The sequence below is a fragment of the Maylandia zebra genome, linkage group LG22, assembly GCF_041146795.1.
Source record: "Maylandia zebra isolate NMK-2024a linkage group LG22, Mzebra_GT3a, whole genome shotgun sequence".
NCBI classification, from domain to species: domain Eukaryota; kingdom Metazoa; phylum Chordata; class Actinopteri; order Cichliformes; family Cichlidae; genus Maylandia; species Maylandia zebra.
The window spans coordinates 1,902,023-1,925,591 of record NC_135187.1 but is presented as its reverse complement, the minus strand read 5'-3'; the positions used below and the strand labels follow the sequence as shown (position 1 = coordinate 1,925,591).

The 23,569-nt window shown below is 46.0% G+C and overlaps 1 protein-coding gene across 3 annotated transcripts in view; it reads left to right on the top strand.

The window, feature by feature from the left end:
• Positions 1-8,159: 8,159 nt before the first annotated feature.
• The window catches only part of LOC101470116 (zinc fingers and homeoboxes protein 2), a 131,145-nt gene continuing 115,735 nt past the window's right edge, over positions 8,160-23,569 (top strand). Inside the window, exon 1 of one of the 3 annotated variants that reach the window (XM_004574931.5) lies at positions 8,160-8,892. The gene's annotated coding sequence lies outside the window, so the exon portion shown is untranslated. Of the gene's footprint in view, positions 8,893-8,929; positions 9,167-11,447; positions 11,571-23,569 lie in introns of those variants that run through there. The other 2 variants (XM_024798486.2, XM_076879700.1) reach the window with 2 other exon arrangements.

The window sequence follows — 23,569 nt, the reverse complement described above, 5'->3', positions numbered from 1 at the left end:
GTGGAAATCACGATGGAGAAAAACCAGCTTTTCTGTTTCATTTCGGTTTCCTCTGCTCTGGCGTTTAGTGCCAGCGCCATCGACAAACTCCGGTGTGGATACTGTTCGACCTGCAAGATGAGAAAGTGTCGGGATTGATCGAGTCATGTTTGTCGTGTTGATTTTCCAACAAAAATACTTCCTGTTAGAAATTATGAGGCTCCTAATTAATGAAGACGACATGTCCAAGATGCTGATCGGCAGCACGTCCACGCACAGCGTGACGAAGGTAAAACCAGCCTGTGTGTGTGACCCACAGACCAGTCTGCAGCAAGGTTATCAAAGTTAGCTTCAATAACTGATAAATACAGTCAAAACCACCTGAAACTATCAGTTTGAGTCTTCAGTGAGTTTAAGGTTTCTTTGAGATTCTTGACTTCAAGGTTCCCGGGTCGGTCCAGGGTTTAGAGGGTTTGTGGGGTCAAGGTTTTCCTTTTAGATGGGATTCATGCTGAAGCTCCATAGCCCTCAGTCAGCACCGTAGTTTATGTTCCCTTACCTTTGTTAGTTCCCTGTTGTTCCCTCTCTGCTACTCTCATCTTTATCTGTAAAAGCTGACAGCTCACTTATTGAAGTCTCACGGGTCAGAGTGACAGTACAGGGAACATCACCATTAGAGCTACTTTGTTTCCTCTGCAAAATGTAACTAGACCCATCACCACCAGGGGGCAGCATTTGACCACCTTTAACTTTTGATAGTTTTGATAGTCCCTCATTTCCTCATCAGGTTTTACCTTTTGCAGACTATCATCATCAATATCAATGTGTTTGTAATAATCTGTCCAGTTAAATAAAGGTTAAAGGTTAAAAAAATCCCTTGTGGTAGAAAGTGGTATTACACAAAAGTACAGCTCAGACCTAGTTTAACTTCACCTGATATCTCTTCAGTACAGCGCACAGGTGAGTTGGACATAAAGTCAAATTCTGTTCATAGATTTTGTTCATTTTGGAAAGTATAAAAAAATAATAATTTACAAAGCAGTACTTTTAGTCAAAGTTTTCTTGTTAATAACTGAGTATTTGCATTCACCCACCATGTTTTTGAGTCGGCAGCTGATTTTGTTTTTCTGTTTTGGAGATTTTTTATGAGAAATTTCCCAGTCACAAATTCAGTTTCCCAATTATTCCAATGCCACATGAATGCACAATTACACAAGCTGGCGATGACATGTTCTTTTCAGAGTGGAGGTGACTTTGAAAGCCTCCATCTGGAGCTGCAGCGGCTGTTGTTCGCTGTTTTGTAAAGCAGCGTTTTGCAGCCGTTTTGGCTCCGGTCCCTCTGAAAAGGTTTTGACTTTCTGCCTGAGACACAAAGTCAGCAAAGTCAGAGCGAGCAGGCCCGGAGCCAGAGCTCCTAACCTCCATATATCACACTCGGCAGCAGGCACTGCCAGCACAGTTTGGAAACACGAGGATAAAACCACACGCGACGCATCCTCTGAAACATTAGTGAGATTTATGCCTAATCTCCACAGATTTAATGGAAACTATGAAGGTAATCTCTGGTGGAGGTTGCTTTATGTCTGATAAACACAGACAGACAGCTGAGAGTGTTTGCAGGGACGTTGATGCTGAGAATGAATCCTGATGTGTTGGTGGTCTTCCAGCTTTTTTATCTCGCTCCATAACTGAATAAAAACATCAACTGCCTGACATATGATAACTTCCTAAACAATAAGCCTTTTATTTTAACGCTGTCGCATGTTTTCATGCTGAACACTAATGAGCTGACAGTGAAGACGAACAGCTTTCTGCAGAAGATGCGAGCACTGCAGTGTGGCAGGGCTTCAGCGCTGCTGTGGATATTAAAGGCCCCTCAGCCTCAGCCAGCGCCTTCATGCCGAGGGAATTGTTCAGGAAGCTGCTCAGTATGTACCCATCGACCACATCCAGGTCACGCAGTCACCGGCTGGCTGTGCTCAGGTAGGAAAGCCAATAAGTACAGACAGAGATTTCAGGGGGATGCTGGGGACACAGCCCCCTCGTTAGTTAGAATACATGCATCCGTCCCTCTGTCGTGAACACAACACAAACAGCTGGATTCAGAAAAGCAGACACAAAGGCTCAGTCAAGGATTTTACTGACAAACTCAGAGTGTGCAGCAGGTTTCCTCACAGGCTGAGGAACACGAGTGAGCTTCCACTGCTATAATAACCTGGTAGAGCAGCCGCTCTCTTAAATACTGCAGGACGGCAACAAGTGATGAGGAGCAGGTGTGCCGCGCTCTCCTTAAACAGGCTGCGGTGCTGTTTTACTCCAACAGAGGGCCCTCAGCACAGTTCATGAAGCAGACGCCACCTCTAACGCACCGATTCGTCTCCACAGACGCAAACTGGAGGTGCTGGAGTCATCACAGATCTTCAGATTTCATTTAAATGCAGCGTCCTTCCCCCCACAGTCCAAACTGGTGGGTAACTGGTCACTCTGCATCACCTGTGGGTGTGGTTGTGTGTCTCTGTGTGACAGACTCCTGCAAATATTGAAACAAATCGCACAGATGTGCAGAACAGCATGAAAAACCTGCAGACTCCATGATCACAAACAAATAGATGATTTCCTGAGCACGCTCTGAGAGCCGGCCGGGCCGCTCCACACTCCGTGTGTCACTCGTTTCAGTTCAGCTGTTATTAGTTCCTGATAGAGTCAGTTAGTTTAGTCTTTTTAATGACGATAACATGCAGCCTGTCTTTGGATAGAATAAATATTCCAACAGGAGCTCCTGTTTCAGTCGTAGTTTTCAGTTCCATATTCACCACTGTTATACTTCCTGTCATACCTGCGAGGGTGCATGTGTAGTAACGTCTCCGTGGCCTCACGTTTACTGTCTCATGATAAAATCTGTGGTACTTGGACCGGAGCAGAGACATGGGAACCATTACCACAGATTTACAGATCCATGATGGTCCTGTTTGCTGTGTGTCAGCGTCAGACACTCGCAGGTTAAAGCTCCAGCAGCTTCAGTCATGAAGCTCATCACCATGAAACATTACAGACAACATTTGAAACAGCTCAGGTACCCTGGAGGCGAAGCTCGAGAGCCTAAGATGGCTTTGGACATGTGCAGAGGAAGGAAGTGCAGTCAAAGAAAGAAAGAAAGAAGAAGAAGAAGAAGAAGAAGAAGAAGAGTGACGGAAAAAAAACAAATTGGTCAAATTCTAAAGTTTGATAGTAGAAATTGAATTGAAGATAAAATGTCTTTGATTAGGTTTCGTACACGTATATGATGCAAATGTGAGCTGAAAATCCTTCATAGTCTCGTATGTTTTGCATTCTGGGATGAAATGAACACATTTCTCGATGCTCTCAGAGCACAGCACCTTCATCCTGCCCAGAAACATCTGACCGATGAGCGGCCCGAACGTCCTCGTGTGGTTTGCAGTGACGCGTGTCACGTGATCAGTGAGGGTCGACCACCCTGAGGATGACTATGAGGTTACCTGGGACTCTTCATCAGTTGTTTTAGACTTGAGGAAACCTCTGGATGGAGTGAAACACCTTTATGAACCAAAGGAAGTCCACTTACCTTCTTTTCATGTGGCCACACTTTCACCTGCTGCTCCAGGCGGTCGCCACAGACGCCACATGCTGCCCGATGCCCTCGCTGACACAACACAACCACCCCATTTATCCAGACTTGGGACCACAAGCTAACGAAGACCGAGCAAGTAATAAAAACAGAGAGAATAATATATATTCATGAATATGATCATTATCTGTGAACAACTGCAGGCCTTCTGGGTTTGTAAACAGCTTTTAATAAAATAATCTGCAATCTTTGCCAAACTCATGGAGTTTAAAACAGGGAATCAATGAACTGTGTGTGCGTGCGTGCGTGCGTGCGCGTGCGTGTGCGTGCGTGCGTGTGCGTGTGCGTGCGTGCGTGTGTCACGTTGTAGTCCAACTGTTCACTGTGCAGTTGGCATTTTAAAAAACAAGTGCCCCACGCCTGCGTCTGACTGGGATACAGACTCTACCTTTAATGTCAGACGAAGCCGGTGAGCTGTGTTTCTGTGTCTGTAGCACATGTGTGTGTGTAACATGTGTATAGCGTGTGTAGATTGTGTGTGAGTAACTTGTCTGTAGAGTGTGTGTAGGTTGTGTAACCCTTCCAGCACCCTCGTCTCAGAGGTTTCTGGAGGAAAGCTGGTGCAGCTGGTGGAAGCGATGCTGAGTCACTGCTATTGATCGCATTAAGTGTGCGCTCGCACTGTAAAACTTAACCGGCCTTTTAACGGCACACTGAGAGCCGTCTGCAAGCATTTACGCTCATTTCCTCCATCCTCACTCTCACCAGGCTGTTTTTCACATTTTAATCAAACTATTAAGTGAGTGTTTGGTCATGCAGGAGATATCAGTGTGTTTGTTTCCTATTACTTCAACATAAGTTATTAATATAAACCCTGTAATTAGGCCCTATCACTTTTATGGTACAGTAAACTGACTGCCTGATGTTTAATCCACAGCCCTCACACACAGACACACACTCACACACACACAGACACACACTCACACACACACAGACACACACTCACACACACACTCACACACACATACACACTCACACACACTCACACACACACACACTCACACACACACTCACACACACACACACACTCACACACACTCACACACACACACACACACTCACACACACACACACACTCACACACACACACACACTCACACACACACACAGACACACACACACTGACACAGACACACACACACTCACACACACTCACACACACTCACACACTCACACACACACTCACACACTCACACACACACACACACACACACACACACACACACACACACACACACACTCACACACACACACAGACACACACACACACACTCACACACACACACAGACACACACACACTGACACAGACACACACACACTCACACACACTCACACACACACACACACTCACACACTCACACACACACTCACACACTCACACACTCACACACACACTCACACACTCACACACACACACACACACACACACACACACACACACACACACACACACAGACACACACACACTGACACTCACACACACACACCGAGTACTGAACTGTGAACCAAATAATGACTTTATTTTTTCTTTTTCAGTCGGCTTCATTTGATTAATTGCGGGAAAGAGTCCAGAGGTCGTGAGCGCTTCTGTCACGAGACAAAAAAAACTTTTCACCGTTTCATGTGCGCTTTGAAAGTTTGCTTCGGTTTTATTTGGACTTTTGTGACTGTTGGTGAGAGCACGCCTTTGTATTTCTGATCCACACGTTTAAAAAGACTTTTTTTCCTTTTACATGAATTTTAATTCTGACCACAATGATATGCAAATTCTCTCCCAGGGTGTGTCACAGTTTTTCCTGTTTTTTGTGGCTGCATTATTCAAATGCCCACCTGCTTGATGTGAATTGAAACAAAAATAGGTGCTTCCTGTGGTTTTGTTCGGCTCCGCTTGCTCTTTTGGTTTTGGAAGTTGTGGGTCGCCAAAGCGGACGTCTCTCTTTTCTCTGTGTGAAAGGTCACCGTTTCAAACGTGTTGTAGGCACGGGAGGGTCACAGACTGTATATGAAAGATGGCTGTGCCCACTGTGACATCACCAGTTGGTTACTCTGAAGTATTTTGCTGCTGCTGTGTTGTTTTACAGAGCCACAGGTGAGCACATTTGGAGAGAGGGTGAAGTTTACATCCATTGGGAGTCCTCACACATTTGCTTTGATAACTTCCTTCTCAAACAATCACTGTGAATCAGTGATTCAGTGTTAGCATTATGGGGCTCTGTGGGGACTGTTGTGTCTCTGAGGCCTCCAGTGGTCATCGGAGGAACTGCAGTTTTTGGCATTTTGCTGCCTGGTGGAGGCCGAGGGGTTCTATGGAATAACTGAATAATTTTCATTGCTGGAAAATAAATTTGGCTTCAAATCCACAAACTGAGAGGCAGAAGAGCCACGGTGACACTCAGAGGGAAGGAAAAGATGCAGCTGCACGTCCGGCTTTGGCACATCTGTACATTAAGCGTCCGGAAGGTGAAGAAGAGCGCTGTAATCTTTAATAAATGTGAAATGAATGTCTGCGGTGAGAATGGCTCCATCGCAGCAGGAGACAAACGTGTCCTGTTATTTGGTGTTCCAGCCGGACGATTCTTGTCTCCAAAGCTTTTTATCTGCTGAAATTTGTGACACTGACGGTGCTTGATCACTATTTTAAAGACTATTTTGAGCCTTGACTGGTTCAGTTTTTAACTTTTGTTGCTAAGCAATGTTGACCAAAACTCTGCTTATTGGTTGGAGCTGGCACTTTTGCCTGGCAACATTACCTGATTGTGTATTCTGGAGACGCTGGCGAGAGCTTCCAGTTGCAGAAGATGGCGCAGGCTGTGGCATCGATCCTGCTCTGAAGGCCCTCTATTATTTCCAGCAGCTCGTCCTTAAATGCATCTGAACAACACAGCAGAAAAGGGGGCGGGGCCGCGAAATAAGCAGCGTACTTCACGGCACAGGGAATGTGAGTTTTGATAACAACCCGACCGGCAGGCAGACAGCTGCAGCCCTTCACCGGAGAGGACTGAACGGGGGCAGGGTTAATTAAGAAACCGGCTGACGTGCACGTCCGGGCCTATCGGGGGCGATGCATTTACTGACAATCACCTGGGCTCAGATTTCACTGCATTCAGCTAAACAAACACAGACATTCCTCCCTTATTAACCATCTATATTTACTAAGACGGTGGCTGTGATAAAAACGAAATAAACTGAAATACAGCTGAAACAAAAAACATGCTGTAAGAGAGAGTCCACCTTTTGCAGGGCAGCGCATCAATCAAACTTTATTTATTCATCAGTGCCCACAGTATTCACAGGCACGAGCTGATACTAAGACACAAAATTTGTATTAATTCATGATATTAAAACACAGATAAAAATGTGAGCTAATAAATGTTTCAGTTCTCTGGGTAGTGCAGGTGTCCATCTGCCATAAAGCAGCGTCATGGGTTCAACTCTGCGCTGAGGCCATTTAATTAGTGTCTTTCTCCCAGTTTTCCTGAATTTTCTCCCCTATCGTGGTCTAATAAAGGCTAAAAAAGCCGAAATATATTTAAACAATGGAAGTAAAATATAATAAAATCACAGAAATTCACAAGGAATAGAGGATCTGATATATGATGAATGTTTAATATTAAGATATAGCCAGAAAAATAAAAAAATAAAATTGCATGGATGGGTTGAATAAAACATAGAAAGTCATCTCTGCAGAGGCCTGAGAGGCTGATCATTTAAATGAGCACAATTCATGAGAAATGCAAAGTAAGGTGTAATAATTTTTAAATTATAAAAAAACAATAAAACTGTTAAAAATGCTAATTAACAAGAAACATACTGTATATTAAAAGGTCGAGTAATTCAAGAAAATGATGAAAATTGAAAATTAAATAAACAAAATAAATGAACATCAAAGACGTTAGAATTCAGTTTCTCCTGCAGCTGCTTTTTTATACTTGACCTTTGACCTTATGCATAAGAACGCATTAATAATTTGTTCTTTTAGCCTGAAAAGCGGCCACGCTCTTTCTTTCTGTTTTAAGTGAACAGACTGAGATTTGGCATTAAAATGGTTTTATCAGCACTGATAAGGAGCCAGGAATCAGAGCCGATCATAAACTTACACTCGGGATGTTTGATTGGTGACGTTGGACATATTATCACAGAGGTCAAAGGTCACTAAATCGCCCAAGTCCTCATAAACCGATCGCATAACTCACCTACACATAACCACCGGTGGGAGCAGGCAGGGTGTGCTTCCTAAACCCGCCTGTTGGTGTCGCTGTCCGTCACGTTTTCGCACAAGCGCGAGGGTTCGTCTGCACGTTTATTGCATCTGATCAGGTACGACAAGCCCATTATCAAAATGCACGAGCTCGGTGCAGTGTGGTGATCGTGGATAAACTTTTCCTTCCACTCCCACGCACTCTCGCCCTCCTGATCCCACCGAAACTCCTTTTAAATGAGCCCAGGTTGAACAGGTGGGTGCTGATGCTCCAGCCGCACGTGAGCACGGTGCTGTGAGCGGGTCAGCTCCAGGATCAAACAGGTGTCACAGAAACACCCGAGCGCCGTGGGTTTTGTTCCCGCTCACATCGCTTTTATTTCAGATTTTACATTTTTATTTACATGTCGTGGGTTCATGAAAGGGAACTTTTGCAACATTTTCTCCGAGTTTAGGAGAATTCACAGAGATCAGAGCTGCACGGTGTCACAATCACGAACATGTCACACACGAGACGGGAACGAGTCCGGTGATGGTGTGTGTGAGCGGGCGTGAGGATAAGAGTGCAGGAAAGTGGATTAAAATGAGAATAAAGTCGGTGCAGAGGACCACAGGTGTGTGAGTGTGTGTGAGAGAGCGTGTGTGTGGATGTATAGGTGGTGCCTGCCTGCTGCCGGGGTGCTGAGGCTGAGCCGCTGCAGGAGGGGGGCACGCTCGGGGGGTGCATGGCCGCCGCGTGGTCGCGCCTCTCCGCCGTGCCAGAGTCCGGCAGCGTCGCGGTCCAACTTTTCTGTACATTTTTACGTCACCTGGACACCGAACATAAATTTGGCATCCTATGCAAATATATGCTGACGTAAAAGATCATGTGGTTTTTGTCGTCGATCCCCCCTATGAGCAACGAGCAGGCTTTTTTTTCTCCTCTCTACTGTTGTCTTTAGGTTAGCTATGCTACAATCTTTACTGTACCCAGCGCTAGCTATATGCGCCCCGCACCGCTCCACTCTGGATCTCTGGGAATAATCAACTTCCAGCCTGTCGCACCGTGCAGCCACAGACTCCACACAGGTAGGACACGAGGGAAACTTCTCGTTTTTTTACTCGCGGGGATAAATTTTGACCAAAGTGACCGCAAAAGTGAAGTTATTAAAGCGGCTTGGTTGCAGGCAGACTAGCCGCCTGGCTCCCTCTCTCTGCCCAGGCTGCTGCTGCTGCTGTGGCTGCTGCTAGCGACCGTCCCCCTCCATCACAGCCTCTCGGAGTGGGAACCACGGCGCTCTCACCCCGCGGATCTCCTCGGCAGCCCGGCTGGGATGGAAATACTTAGACACCTGGCTGTCAGGTAACTTTAGTTGCGGGGTGACTGCTCTCCGGGTGTATTTGAGGATAGTTGTGAGACAAGTGAATGTCACCCGGTTCGCGTTGTTTTTTTTTTTCTTCTAGTAGCCAACTTTTGCCGTCCCCCCTCCACCCCCGGTGAAAGTGCACATAATAAATTTATTAGCCATTGGGGCTAGCCGTTAGCCAGTTAGCCCCTGCTAATGACGGGCGACCCGGCGGAGCTAAGAGCTTTAGCTTTAGCCGTTCCCCGCACACAGCAGCGGGAAACGTGGCTGCCCGTCTCTGGATGTTGTGCTTTCATGTCGGGAAACGCATTTGTTTTGGCTGCCTCCCCCTCCTCTCTCCCGTCTTCCCCTCGGAGTTACAGCGCTGCTCCGCGGACCCGAGTGGAGGATAAATCCGCTTTTTGTCGGCGCCTCGGTCTCCGCGGAGCCGATGACAGTGCGGTTAAAGAGTCGGCTCAAGTGTTGTTGTTGCCCGCTGTAGGTTAGGTTCAAACGGGGCTAGCTAGCAGACAGCCAGTCTGGCTGGTTGGGTCATCTGAGGTGAAGCCTCCGTCAGCGGGGTGCACAGAAATACGCTGCCTGTTTGCGGAGAGCCGCTTCCCGCTGCTTTACCGACACTTTCCCAGCTTTTCCGCTTTATACTTGCCTTTCACCGAACTGTCTTTACCGTTAGATCGTCTTTTCGGGCTGTTTTCACCGCCGATGAGCGAACTGTTTGGCGGTCGCATGTTGAAGCGAACTGCCGTTTACTTTGGTATTAAACAGTTTTCCGCTCGGTGCTTTAAACGTGTTCAAATGTGAGGCTGAAGTAGTTTAAGAGGGGCTTTTGGGCCGGGCCGGTTCCGAGGACGGGTTGCCTGTTTGGTGGACAGACGCTGACTTCGTGCCAGTTAATGGCAGACTGGTTTTCTACTGGTTTCAGGCTGCCAGAATCCACAGCGCTCGGCTTTTCCACGGGAAACGCCGTCAGTGTTTGTTCTTTTTGCACAATTGTGTTTTTAAACTGCATTTATAAGGATCCGCGTTGATATTGAACTGCTTTTACTCCGGTTAAGCAGAAATGTGTGCGTTTTTTGCATAATTTTGCAAATACGCGCTCGGTGTATTTACATCCAGCGCCGTGTGTTTGCTGACAGACTGGGTCACTGCTGCCGCCCGACCGTGCGGGGAAACCGGCTTTATTAGCGCCCGTTTACTCACCGGGACTGCCTGCATGCCCCGTATGTGACACGGCCAGGAGGGTATCCACATGAGGGGCGTGGGGTGGCACCAGCCCCCCTCAAATATCAGTGCCTCGCCCCCACAGGTCCTGCGGTCTAATGTAACTTAGTGCATTTACTCAGATACTTTACTTGAGTGCACATTTAATAAACTTTCAATTTATTTAACGATTTCTCCTTAAAAAAAATCTCAGAATGAGCCTTTGCAGGATTTACTGCACTTGCAATCAAGGCACAGAGTTCCCCTTTTAACCTTAGTTAACAGAAAATTGGGATGTTTGATTATTAAAAATTAATTGTAAGCTTGGGAAAATTAAACCACACTTAAAAAATACTGTTTAAAAGTATTTTTTTTTAAAGAAAGATGTTTGTTGGTGGGTTTTATATAAAACCAAACAGCTATATTTTGGATGCTTGTGTTGCACTTTGTGCTCTAGGCTTTGTTTTAAAGCTTCAGAGGGCTGCTGCAGATTTTAAAATATAAATCTACTCATATTTGGTGCTATAATATTTTGAATAACACCCCCAGCAGCATATAGGTACAGAAAATCATATCCAGCTGCAACATTAAAGTCTGCACACCATTATGATCTAATATTATGATGCATGTCGTTCAGCACAGTGAGTGGTCTGTATGTAGGTACTGGGAGTATATTTTGCAGTGTAATTTAAGGCTTTTCATACTGGTTTTGCTTCTTTGCACACTAGTTTTCTTCCTTTAAAATAAATGTCTGTGTCATGGCTCAGGACTGAACATGAGTGTGAAATATTTTTATTTCCTTTGTGCCCCCCATTCGAAAAAAGTCCCGCGTACGCCCGTGGATGTGGCAGCTGTTCCTTCTTCTTGTAGTCAAACTTCTCCAAGTTCGCCCAGCCTGTGTTCACGATGTTCCCCGACCTAATTTCCTACCCCAAGCCCTGTTACATAAAATCATGAATAATTGGATGCAGCCGGCTCGCATGCCGCTTCAGACCTAACGCGGTGACGTGGTTGGAAATCAAAAAGCCATTTTGACCTGTGACCCCCTTCCCCCCGCCCCATGGCCCCCCTTCAGTTGAGAAATATCTCTAAAAAGGCGTAGTTGTGTTTGTTTTGCAGCTTTCCCTGCTGTCCTCATGTGACTCCCTGCAGTCTGAAGGACGTACAGGAGGAAGATTTCTGTCAGGCTTAGGCGAACAGGTGTGTAAACTGAATTTGGGCAGGTTTCACCCTCCACCACATCCCTGACAGTGTGACTGAAGTGTGTCTTGGCTCTTGGAAATCATTGGAGAGGCTCGTATTTGGCAGCGGCTCCTCCTCTTCCTCCTTCCTCTATACTGCCCGGTGACAGCCTTAAAATCCACCTCCTCCCCGCCGCTGCACCGTGCGCTCCCGCTGAAAGTGTGTCAGGATTTTTTCTCCTTTTCTTTTTTTTAATATTATCTCCCTCTCGCCTGTTCTGGTTCATAATCACATTTCCTTTTCCATTGACCGACTTTTTTTGTCTCATATTTTGCCGCTATTGTATCTGCGCCGTGTCAGGCTTTTTAATCCTATGATATGGATGCAGGGATCAGTCAGTCATGCTGCCAGTCTCCGAATCAGAGCACGCTCGCTTGCTCTCTGGCTGCTATTTATTTGTCACAAACGCCAACACACACACAGGCGCACACACAGCACGCAGCTTTGGTGCACTTTCCCTTCCTCACTACTACTCTCGCGTCTCTCACACACACACGCGCACACACACTTTCGCTTTTCCTCTTCCTGCCCTGACACGCTGCTTTTTCTCTTTGACACACACATTTTGCCGCTTCCTGGGAAGTGCAGCTGTGATTTGCTGTTGCCACCTGACCTGTCACCCCAGTCCCCCCCACACACACACACACACAGACACACACACACGCAGCCATAGTGTGCTTTATTTCACCGTTTGCACTGCTCACATCATTGGTTTTTTATTGCAGAAAATTGCTGCTCCACTCGTGTGTTTTCATTATTTGTAGCGATAGAAAAGGACCCCTTTCTGTGTGTGTCTGTGTGTGTGTTGCCCTCAGTGGCATTCAGTCGTGACAGCTCACACACACACTATGCAGCACTCTTTGTCGCTCTGTCAAACTGCTATTTATTTCACGCACATGCACACACACACATGCAGAAAGCATGCATGACAGCTGCATCTTTGCACACACACACATTCAGTCACTCCTTTTTTTGCTCTTGTGGCGCACACACATTTGTAGTTTGGGTGCTTTATGAAATAGTAAGAGGGTGTGTGTGTGTTTGGGAAAGAGTACGAGCATGCCAGGTTGTGCGTGAGTGAAGTGGGGGTGATTTTCTGTGAGTCACTGCGTGTGTGTGTGTTACTGTCCACTCCTGCCTCACTGCTGGAGCTCTTCACAGGGAAACACACACACACACACACACACACACACACACACACACACACACAGCGGGTGCATTGGATGTGCGCTGCTGCTGCTGCTGCTGTTGGATCAAACCCACGTTCCACGTCGACTTGGAGGCTTTTCAGAGGTTGAAGTTTGAGCGCGAGCACCGGGATCCCCATTCGATCAGATTTAACTCCAGACCAGAGATGAAGCTCCTTCTTTTAATAATCTTTTATTCCTCATTTCTTGGTGCTAAAGCGGAAATCTCGCCCAATCTCGTCTTGGTAATTTTTTTCCCTCGTACAGAAATTAAAAGTGATATTTTTTTGCAGCTTTTTTTTCTGCTGTGCAAACATTCGTGCGCTGCAGTGAAGGCTTTCATTACTCGCCATGAAATGTATTTTTAAAAGTTGTGTGTGTGAAAAGTCCCACTGCTGTTTGTTCCAGCTGTGGAAAGGCTTTCAGCCAAATACGGTCATTTTTCAGCTCAGACCTGCTACTTTAGTAAAACATTAATTCCTACCTTTGAACTCGCGGGTGCTCATTTTCACAACTTAAGTCCATTTTTACACCTGCTTTCCCTCCGGAAACACATCTTTATACGTCTCCTGATCTTGTAAATCACCTGCAGACGGCGAAGCTTGTGTAGTTATTAGGGCTAAACTGACAAAGCAGCCAGGCTGATTCATTGGTCGATAATTGCTCGGTGCAGCTTGATCATACCTGTATATTCAGCTGACAGGTACAGAGGATGTAAGGAAATGTCATGCTGTGCTTGGGCTTCCAGCTCTGCCCCATAAAGCTGGAAATTCGCTGACTAAAGTCGGGTTATTTAGTGTCTGGAGACGGTGGCCATTTTTTCTGGGCTGTCTGTGCTAAGACTTCCTGTTCTGTGAAACAGTCACATGTAGAGATGTTTGCAAAGCTAAAAAGAAGCGAAGCTGTCCTTTCTGTTAGTGTGTTCTGTCTTCTGCTCTCAACATGGGCCGTTTACCTGCTTCCATTCAATCCTGCTCGGTGATGACTGGTCATCTAAATACTTGGCACCAATCAGACAGAGACAATGGCTGAAGGTTTCACTGCAGTTTGGCGTTTGAGCTCTCCGAATGAACCAATGCACAGGTGAATTGAGGCCCTGAAGGCTTTTGGTACCAAAGAATTTTTGTCCCCTTTGTCCTGCAGTTCCGTATTCAGTATTCAAAGGTTTAAACCAGGCTCCCCACTTTTGCCTCAGAGCAGAATATTTTGGGAAATAGTGGTTACTAATTTATCTGAAAGACGACGTGACCGCTGGGAAGAGTTTGGCTGTTCCTCAAAGATCCCTCCCCCGCTGTATTATCCTACATTTTACCAATCCAACATCGGGTAGTGTGTTGTTCTTCTGCTCTAGTGTTTAATGGTAGCTGAGAAACTGGTCAGAGGTGCATTTCCTACCAACACTAACATGTTAGATCCGGTAAAATTAGAAAAATGTGGACTACTTAAAATTAATAACTGCTTTTACACAAAATCCAAACTAGCTACCTGCAGAAGCTGGGGTTCAAAGTGTGTGCTCACATTGGGATCGGATTGGTGGGACGTCAGTGAGCATGCTCTCAAATAACATCTACAGTATTTCCACAGTATTTAGTCTTCAGTGTGTAGCCAGGCAGGAAGTTTTAACATGTGAAAAACTGCATTACAGCGTGAAAGAGTCTTAAACCTGCATACTTTCAAACAGCCAGCAGGGGGCGACTCCTGTGGTTGCTGAAAGATGTCGGATTTCGTATACGTCAATGAGGAAAAAGAGCTCGCTGCTCGCTTGACTTCTTGCTTGAATTTTCTGGATGTCTTTAAGGTTTTGATCATTTTGTGCATTTTGATGTAATTAGAAAAACAATTTTAATTACGTTCCGTTAAAACGAGCCACGGTCTCAGCGTCTCCGGCAGGAACAGACTCGCTGTTGTGTTTGTATCGAGACTCTCACCCGTGTGCTGTTGTTGAGTTGGTGTGTGTTTTGTCCACATGTGATCAAACACGCTCCGTCCGTCGGGTCTCAGTCACATCCACTTCTCGCTGCAGTCGGTGCTTTTGGCGCCGTCTGCTCAGAGTAGCGCTTATTAGTGGCAGTTTTTTTCCTTTTCTTTTTTTGAAAGGGAATTGAAGAAATATTAAAAGACCCGGTGAGAGCTGAATTACTTTCACCTGCGCTGAATCCAGGAAACCTCAAGGCGGACTGGTCACAGAAATGAAAACATCCTTTAGGCACAATGCTTTGAGTCAACTTTGTTACAGAGTTGACCTCCGGTGTATTGTCTCTGTGGAGGGCTGTGTGTAATTGGTGCTTTTATTTCCATTCTGGCGACGACCTTGTTGGGTTGAAGCCGGTCGCTCGACTACATAAAGGTTTTTTTAGGAGGAGTCGTCCATGTTGTAAAGTGGCTGAGAAGTGTCTTTTTCTGGTGCTAATGAAAGAAAACGTTGATTTGTGAGTGTTTTTCTCTGGCGGTCTTCTTACAGCGGCGCCGCTGACGTTTGCGTTTTTCTGGAAATGTTCCTTTCACTGTTTTCACGGCGACGTCCTCATTGTTCATCCCGCCTGAAACACGCGACCTCTGAGAGACGGCCAGCGCTCGTCAATGAGTAAACGGCCGGCATTCTTCAATGACTGAAGACTAGTGAGATGTGGTCAGTGATTCAGAGCAGTGGAAGCAGGTTATCCTGCATGATTCAGCTCAAAGTCACTGATGATATTCAGAGGCTTTGGTTTTGGTCTTCCCCCAAAGGAAAATCATCAGGACTGTAATAAAAATACTTTTAACCAGACTTTTTCGAGCGGGCTTTCATTGCCTTTCATTCTTTTGTCGCTGATTACCGCTATAACCAAACGCATACTGATTGTTCTTATGTGTATAGTCCCCTCAAAGGCCCAGTTTGAGCCAGGATAACCCTGATATTACTGATTTAATATCACCCAGACCAAGTCTGATGTGTCTAATGAACTCATCGTGCAAAAGGTCTGTTTTATTTTACAGGATAACTTTTAAAAAGGCCCGTCGAGTGTGTAAAGCTGCACCGGCAGCTCAGAGCTGAAGCTGCATAGAGATGTAAGCTGTCTCCGACACCTGTGTGGTGCAGACGGGGCTGAAAATATATCTATTGATTATTTATTTGCCTCTTTCATTCCTGCACCTCTGCTCCTGCCTCGGTAAAGCTATGTGATCAGCACAGCTTCTTTTGTCTGTTTTTGCAGAAAATTCAGCTTGACGAACTCAGAGAAAACTGAGTTCGTCAAGCTGAATTTTCGGACACTCGGCGGAACGATGAAGATTCAGCAGAGGAAGAAGACGTGCCGTTTAGATGCTGATCTGAATATGTTGATTTAAAACTGTGAAATTACACACAGGCTTTGGTGGAGGGTGCATTATTCGAGTGCCTGTGTTGGCAAATCTAAAAACTTGCGACCAAGTCTTACCTACTGATGACATCTGTAATAGTTATGAGGAACAGCTGGATGTTAAGGATTCACTGGTGTGTTGGACAATATTGGCTCGATCTTTGGCAGATACAGACATCAGCAATAAACCGCAAATGAATCTGCAAATATCGCCCCGCAGATTAGATGACATTTGTTCAAGTCAGTTTTGTGTTTTATTTATTTATTTTTATCTGTTGTGTCAGAAATGAGAAAAAAAAACAAACTGTGAACAGCGTCAACCAAATTTTTATTTTAAACATCTGTTCTGTTGTAGAATGTCACGATTTGTGCATCTCTAATGAGCAGTTACCGGAGACGATCATATTTTTGAATACTGAACAGTCGTTTATCTGTAAAGACTGAAGCATTTATGCACCGAAAAATAGAAATTTCCTCTTGTTTTTACCAGCGTCTGCTGCGATGCTCCCGGTGGCTCATTTAGTAGTTTGTTTTTGGTTTTTTTAAACATGAAAAACAGACGTGTTTAAAAGTCAGAGAAAACCCAGAAACAGTAAAAAGTGAGCCCGGTCTGACGGTCGAGGGTAAAGAAGTCCTGGAGAAACGTGTGCTAGCACCAACCTGCATCTTCATCGGCAGCGCAGTGACTGACTGGCTGTTCTCAGGCTCTTCCTCGTCTGATTACTAATCAATATAAAAACACTGATGTGTCTTTAGTGCTGAGAAGTGGGTATACGAACAGAGTATTAATAGCAGCGCAGCTTCCTGCGGTCTGCACGCAGCTTCACAGGCTTTTCCACACTGCCAAGAATAACTGGGGGAAACACTGAATACTTGTAATTGTTTGAAGTTTTTGGCAGGACGAGGCCAAATTCTCAGATATTGAAAACTGGCACAAAAAAGCAGATTCGCTCCAAAAATATCAGCGATGGAAAAACTGGAATGGGTCAAACCAAGAAAGCAGAGCGGGCTCGTTCTTCTGAGGTCTACTGTACATGCTAATGACGCTCGCCCAAAAATATAATAATGTATGCAGGGAGAAAATCAGACCGCAGAGACGTGACAGAACCAAAGAAGAAGGAGAAATGCAAATGACTTATTTTTCCAGATGAGAAAAGACGGCGAGCTTGTCAGCTGTGAGCCCTGTAAGTAATTAATATTAATGTAACATGAAAATAAACCAGACTTCACTCGTGTCTGGAGCAGGATGGGCGGTATAGAAAGCTGGCGTGGGTCCGGCCCGGCGGGGAGTCACGTGACTGATAAACAGCGCCCCGTCCTCCACGTGACGACGACGACGATGAAGCGTGAGCCGATCGCTGACAAACGTGTCGCCTTGTTTCTGAGCCGGAGCTGCAGCTCTGCCTCTGGGCCGATCGGTTTAATGTTGACCTGCAGCTCGGCCCCGCCCACTGCTCTGTCGACAGCATCTGAAACGGCTCCTGAGGGAGGTCACGTGACGGAGGAAAAAAGAAACTTTATTACAAAGTGAAATGTTCACACGCTTTCTGGGAGCGGAGCTTCTGTGAACTATTGACTGATCAGAAAGTTGCCATCGGGTCACTGCTCCGTCCAGCCCGGGCATTAGCAGCGCCGTGACGCTGCTCTCACAAACATGCATGACTTCAGTTTAGTGATCAGGAAACTTTATTTTCGTCCTGCTGGACACACAGATCAATGTGCAGTGAGACTAAAGGCTTGCAGTATGGAAATATTAAAGGGCTGCAGACGGCTCTCTGCTTGTACTCCCTCCATTAGATCCATGAATTCATTAGATTAAATCATCTCAGGCTTAATCTGATCATGTTTTGTCGAGTCCTGAGTCAAAACTAGTTTTCTTTCCTTAAACACAGCACAAAGTAAAAGTTGTGTATTTTAGATGTAGATAAACCCGCTCGGCTACGTTTGTGCTGCAGTCACAGGAGATGTGAAACTTGTATCTGAGCAACCAGTCGCGCTCGATGAAAATGACGATCACTGTGCAAACAAAGTTATTTATTTCGTTATTATCCGTTTTCCTCCCAGTGTGACTGAGAGGTTTGGGGTTAAACACGCCCTGTGTCAACAGTGACTGCCCTACAGACCCGACCTCTCACCTTGTCTCTTATTTCAGGCACAGAGGGACTCAATATCCTAAAAATAACTCTAAAGGGGTTCCCAGGGTGTTCCTGCATTAGACGACACACATACTGGTTTTTAGGATCTATGTTTTGAAGCCTCAGTTTTGGTGTTCGGCCTCTCAGGCGTTAGCTTTTAGGAGCCACATTAACAACAGAGCAGCGTTAGCCGCTAAGGCTAATACAGTGGAAACTTACGAAATTAATTCGTTCCCGAGGGTCTTTCGTAAGTCGAAGCACCCATCGCGCCTTTTCAGTGAGGCGATGCTGAACGATAGGCTATAGGCTAATTGCTAACTAGAACAACAAAGCGTCCTTCAATTGGAACAGCGAAGCGCAATTACGGGGTTGTCACATGATTCAGAAAGCATTGTGGGCATTGTAGGCTCAGCCAATCGGAGCCAGTGGATTTCGTTACTCGGGCATTTTGCCGTAACACGGGCAGAAATCTTGCCGTTCAGCGCCTTCGTAACTTTAATTTTTCGTGAAATGGGGTATTCGTAAGTTGGGGTTCCACTGTATAATCACAGAAATCTAAACCTGCTGATGAGCGCTGACTGACAGGCTGATAATATAATCACCCCCAAAACATCCACCTGACAGTAAACTGGCCACGCCCCTAATTAGTCAAACAGGTGAGCTTTTAAACATGTGTGTTTATGGTGTTTTCACTCATCTTCCTATCAGAGTCCACGCTGGCAGGAACACCTGCTGCTGCTGTCGGTAACAACATCTGGGCCGAACGAACATCTGGAAACATCCAGTGATCTCTGGCTTTAAGTTGTTGTTCTTGGTAGCTTTACATTAACTCGTGGTGGCAACACCACGAGTTAATGTTTACAGCTAAAACTGATAGAATCTGATTATGCGGAGCGGACGCTCGGCCCGGCGGGTGGAGTTGGTGTTAAAGTGGCTGCAGCTGTAGCGGAGCAAACCTGCATCAAACTTCTCATCCGGAGATCTTATCCAAACCGCTGCAGGTCCTTCTTTCCGAGGAAGCGCATTATCTGAAATATATGCAGGGCCGAGTGTGCGCGAGTGTGTCATTTTGTCATTTTGACATAATTTACTGAACAGCCTTTTTAAAGAAGTCGCCAAATTTGTTTCTGTTTTATGCCATCAATCATCCGGTGAAAGTAGGTGTCACTTTTGTTTTCGGCTATCTCATTTTTTAGAGCGAAAACACTTCAAAAACAGACGCCGTGCGTTTGTTACCGCTGCTTATATTATTTAGATTTGCTTCTTTCTTCCTTCTTAAACCTCCAAGAAGTCATTTTTATTCATGAAGGGAGAAAAGAATGCTTATTTTCTCATTAAAGCCTGCAGTGTGTGTGCGTTTCTCAATTACTCAACACATGAGTGACCAGCAGCACTGATGGGCTCATCAGACAAAAAAACGTCTTAGATTAGCTCCCCCCACACCCCACCCCCCAGCCCAGAGCTGTGATTTGTTGAAGGCCCCCCCTCCCCTCCTCCCTGCCTCTGCATCGTTAATTTGAACCTTGTTTCAAACATTTATCCAGAAAAAGCTCGCTGAGCACAGTTTCCCCTTTTCCATCACCGGCCTCATTGATATTCATATGTTTCCCCGCGCTCGCACCTGGGGGCCGCGGGCTCGTGCCGCAGCGAGGCGCTGCCCTGCTCGGCAGAACTTCAGCAGTGCTTTTCTTTGTTTTTGAATTTCTGCGCTGCGGCGACGGTTTCCAGCGTTTCCTGATCTTCCCAGCTGCTCGGCAGTCGCGGCCAGCAACTTTCCAGGCGCGAGGCCGTTTGTGCGAGTCGGCCTCGGCCCGTTTTCTGCTCTTTGTCTCTGTTTCTGTTTGACAGCAACTCCTCAGCTGAGCCTCGCGCTGCTGCAACAAAGTGAAAAACTCTGCTGCAGCAGGCCGGCGGCGAGCGAGCGTCTCTGCTCAGACGCGTTCACTCAAACTGAGAGCTGATGATGCTTGGACACGTACGCTTACAGCGGGCACGCCGCTTTATCAGGTATGGACTCTGACCATGCTGGGGCGGGGTGCACCTCCTTCATCGCCCAGTTTGAGCCTCAGACTGTGCTTCATCGCTCTCCACCAGCTTTGTCGCCCCCCCCGTCTTTATTTCTCTTTTAAACATTCAAAGCAGATCAAGATCCGCTATCTTAGTTTAATTGGTCACATGATTATGACAAACATGCGTCATCGTTTTAGAAACTGTTTTCGCCGTCCACACTGCCACACGAAAGCACTGTTTCCAAATCTATGCGTTTGTGAGAGCGTTTTCAAAACGCTGCGTTTTCCATGAGTGAAAACGGCGTCTCAGCGTGGACGGGAGAAAGCGATGTGTTTTCAAACATGAGTGTGGACGTAGCCTGAAGCTCAGTATCAGGATCTGTGTTGCTTTTCAACACACTCGTTTAGCTCGAGCAGAGTAAAAGGAGGATTATTAACCAAAGCGTCGACCTTCAGGTCACTGAGTGTCGGCCCCGGGTCGGCCTCTTTCCCATGTGGTTATAATGTTTAAAGTTAAAGCAGTTAAAGTTGAACACCTTGGTGTGGAGGGCTGAACATTAACCGGTTCCTCGTCAGTGGTCTGCACGCCTCTGAGGTGGAACGTGGAGCTCGTAGCTCTGCATGCAGGGAGGCGGGTCCAGGTGCCGTCCAGGCCGGGTCTCGGTCCTGAACATCAGCGAGTTCGTATGTGCCTGCAGACGACTGCCGCTCTGCAGACTGTTGTTCCTGTTTAAACATGTGCAAGCTGGACAGAACGTGGCCGCTCACTGGTGTTTGGGGATGGGGAACATAAAAATAGTGCATTACTTAAAATATTCCGTTCATTGTCTGCAGAGGTGGGACCGGGAATCGAACCGTTAACCTCTGCAGCTGCGTGTTGTTTAGGCAGGGTTGGAAAATGAAGATCTCACATGAATGGAGAGCAAAGCTGGTCTGCGGTGCTTCTGGAGCTGCCGGTTCCTCGGACACGCGTTGCGGGCGGAGTAAAGAGGAATTAATCACCAGGTCTTCTACAGGCTTGTGAAACGTCGTCGGGCCAAGAGGATCAAACTCTGGTCTAACATTATTTCCCAGTGATTGCAGGGACGAAAGCTTCCGGCATCGCGTCATGATCGCAGAAGAAGAAGTAACATGTTTTCCCAAAACTCCAGCAGCTAAAACCGTGTTCGGCTGTTGTTTGTTTTTTAATAAATAATGAAAAACTTGCAGAAGCGTTGGACACCCAAAGATCTGCAGAACAAAGACAGAACTCGGGATGTTTCCCCTTTAAACAAAGCTCCGTCCCATCTTCAGATAATCAAATAATCTCTGTAATTATTGAATTAATCCCCACTAATTATTCAGAGCTCCTTTATTATTAATTGTAATAAATCCAAAAAGCATTTTGTCCATAAAATATCACAATAAATTAGCAGCATTATGACTATTATCCTCCTAATGTTTGTCTTTTTATTACCTGGTAAACAAGTAAAAGAAGAGAAAGTGAATGTTGGCTGGGCTGATTACCTGTGGGACGTGTTCCTCGTTCAGCTGTGGTGTTCTTTTGATTTATTTGCATTTTGTTGCGTCTTTGCTGCCAGTTTGGAGGAGGCCAACTGGCACCCAACATGCTGCTCCCCCCTTTTATTTCCCAGACGAGTTTTGGCCTAAATTGCTGGGAATTAGAAATGAATCCTAGACGATGATAATAATGGTGATAATATTGATAACAGGAGTAAATCTGGTGAGGATAGGTCTGCGCCTCTTAGATTAATTCAGCCCTTTTTGTTTGAAGTTGGTAAGACAGCAGAGCTCAGCCTGCTTTGTGTTGGTGTTTAATGTGGAAGCTCTCAGCGTAATAAGATTATTATTTACATATCATAACTCAGCCCCTCTTATCCCATTAAATAACAGCAGAAACATTTCACTCGAGTGGCACAGCTGTTTCTTTTACACGCCGTCCTGCAGGATGAACTCGATAAAAAGAAAGTTCCAGTTTTGGAGACGTTTGCACCGACTGAATTTGCTCCTCAGGAATCACAGGAATCTGGATCCTGTGGGATTCGGTGTAAACGGGAAATGGTTTACAGCTGCAGCACTGTGAGACCAAAGCTCTCCTTTGAAGACTTTTATTGAGAAAATCTGCAAATCGGGAGCCCCGAACTTCCAGCATTACAGCAAAGGGAAAACTGCTCTGAGCTACAACCGACCAATCAGAGCAGCTCAGGTGGGTTTGCAAATGGGAGGAGTGGGACATAATGTCTGTATTACCAGAGTCGAGGTGGACGCTACTTGTAAAATTTCTATAATATTTCTGCTTAAATGGCTCGTAGTGAAAGCATTTTGGGGAATCGTAAAGTTTCCCGATGGAAAGGCTGCAGTCATAGCGAGGAGCTGCTGAACGATGTGAGTGGATATTGATGCATGACGTGGCCCGTATCTCAGCCCGGAGGTGTGACGGTGTGAACCGCCGCGGCTCTGCTGGCGCCATTCTCTTTAGATTTAAAAAAGCAGGTTAAAAAAATTGCTTATTGCGACTCCAGGCTCAGGCCCAGAGTGGGGTATTTGAAGCCCCTCCCACAGACCAGAGACGCGCATGTTGGTTTAATTGGCTGTAGGTGTGAATGATGGTCTGTGTTAGACTGTGATAGGCTCCACCCCCCTGCGACCCTGATAATGAGAAGCTGGAAGGACGGTATAAAACAAAATAAAGAAGTGTTGTTAAAGCAGTTGAAGGTTTTTTATGTTCTTGGAGTGAAAATCTTTTTCTCTGGATAGTTTTTCTTTCCAACAAATATGTTTTGAAATAGTCTCCGTGTTTAAGCAGCCAGCGGTCCTGAAAACGACTCTCAGTAGAAGCAGTAGGGAAAAAGCGATGATTGCTCCATGATGATGTGCGCCGACTCTTAAGAGCTGGTGATGCATCCATCCAGCCTGCACTGTCTTTTAAAACCTGATTGGTAGAGCTACTTTACTTTTGCCCTCTGATGTACCCCAGCATCAGGAGAGTCTTCAGAATAGACATTACTCACTCTTAACTCTCAACAAACCCCGCTGCCGAGGCCGCCATCGCACCGAAACGCGCTCAATGCGATACTCCCCGACGGAGGCTTATTCGTCTCACATGAAAGAATCCATTTCAGACGCAGCGATGAAGACGTTCCTCCACTCAGCAAACTGTCCCGTCTACATTTTTGGAAGGAAAGTTGTTGCAAAGATGAAAATAATATCAGGGGATTCAAAGTCGAAAAACGATGCCGCGATCGATGAGAGTACACCTGAGCTGCAGGATCCCCGATAAGATCCGTC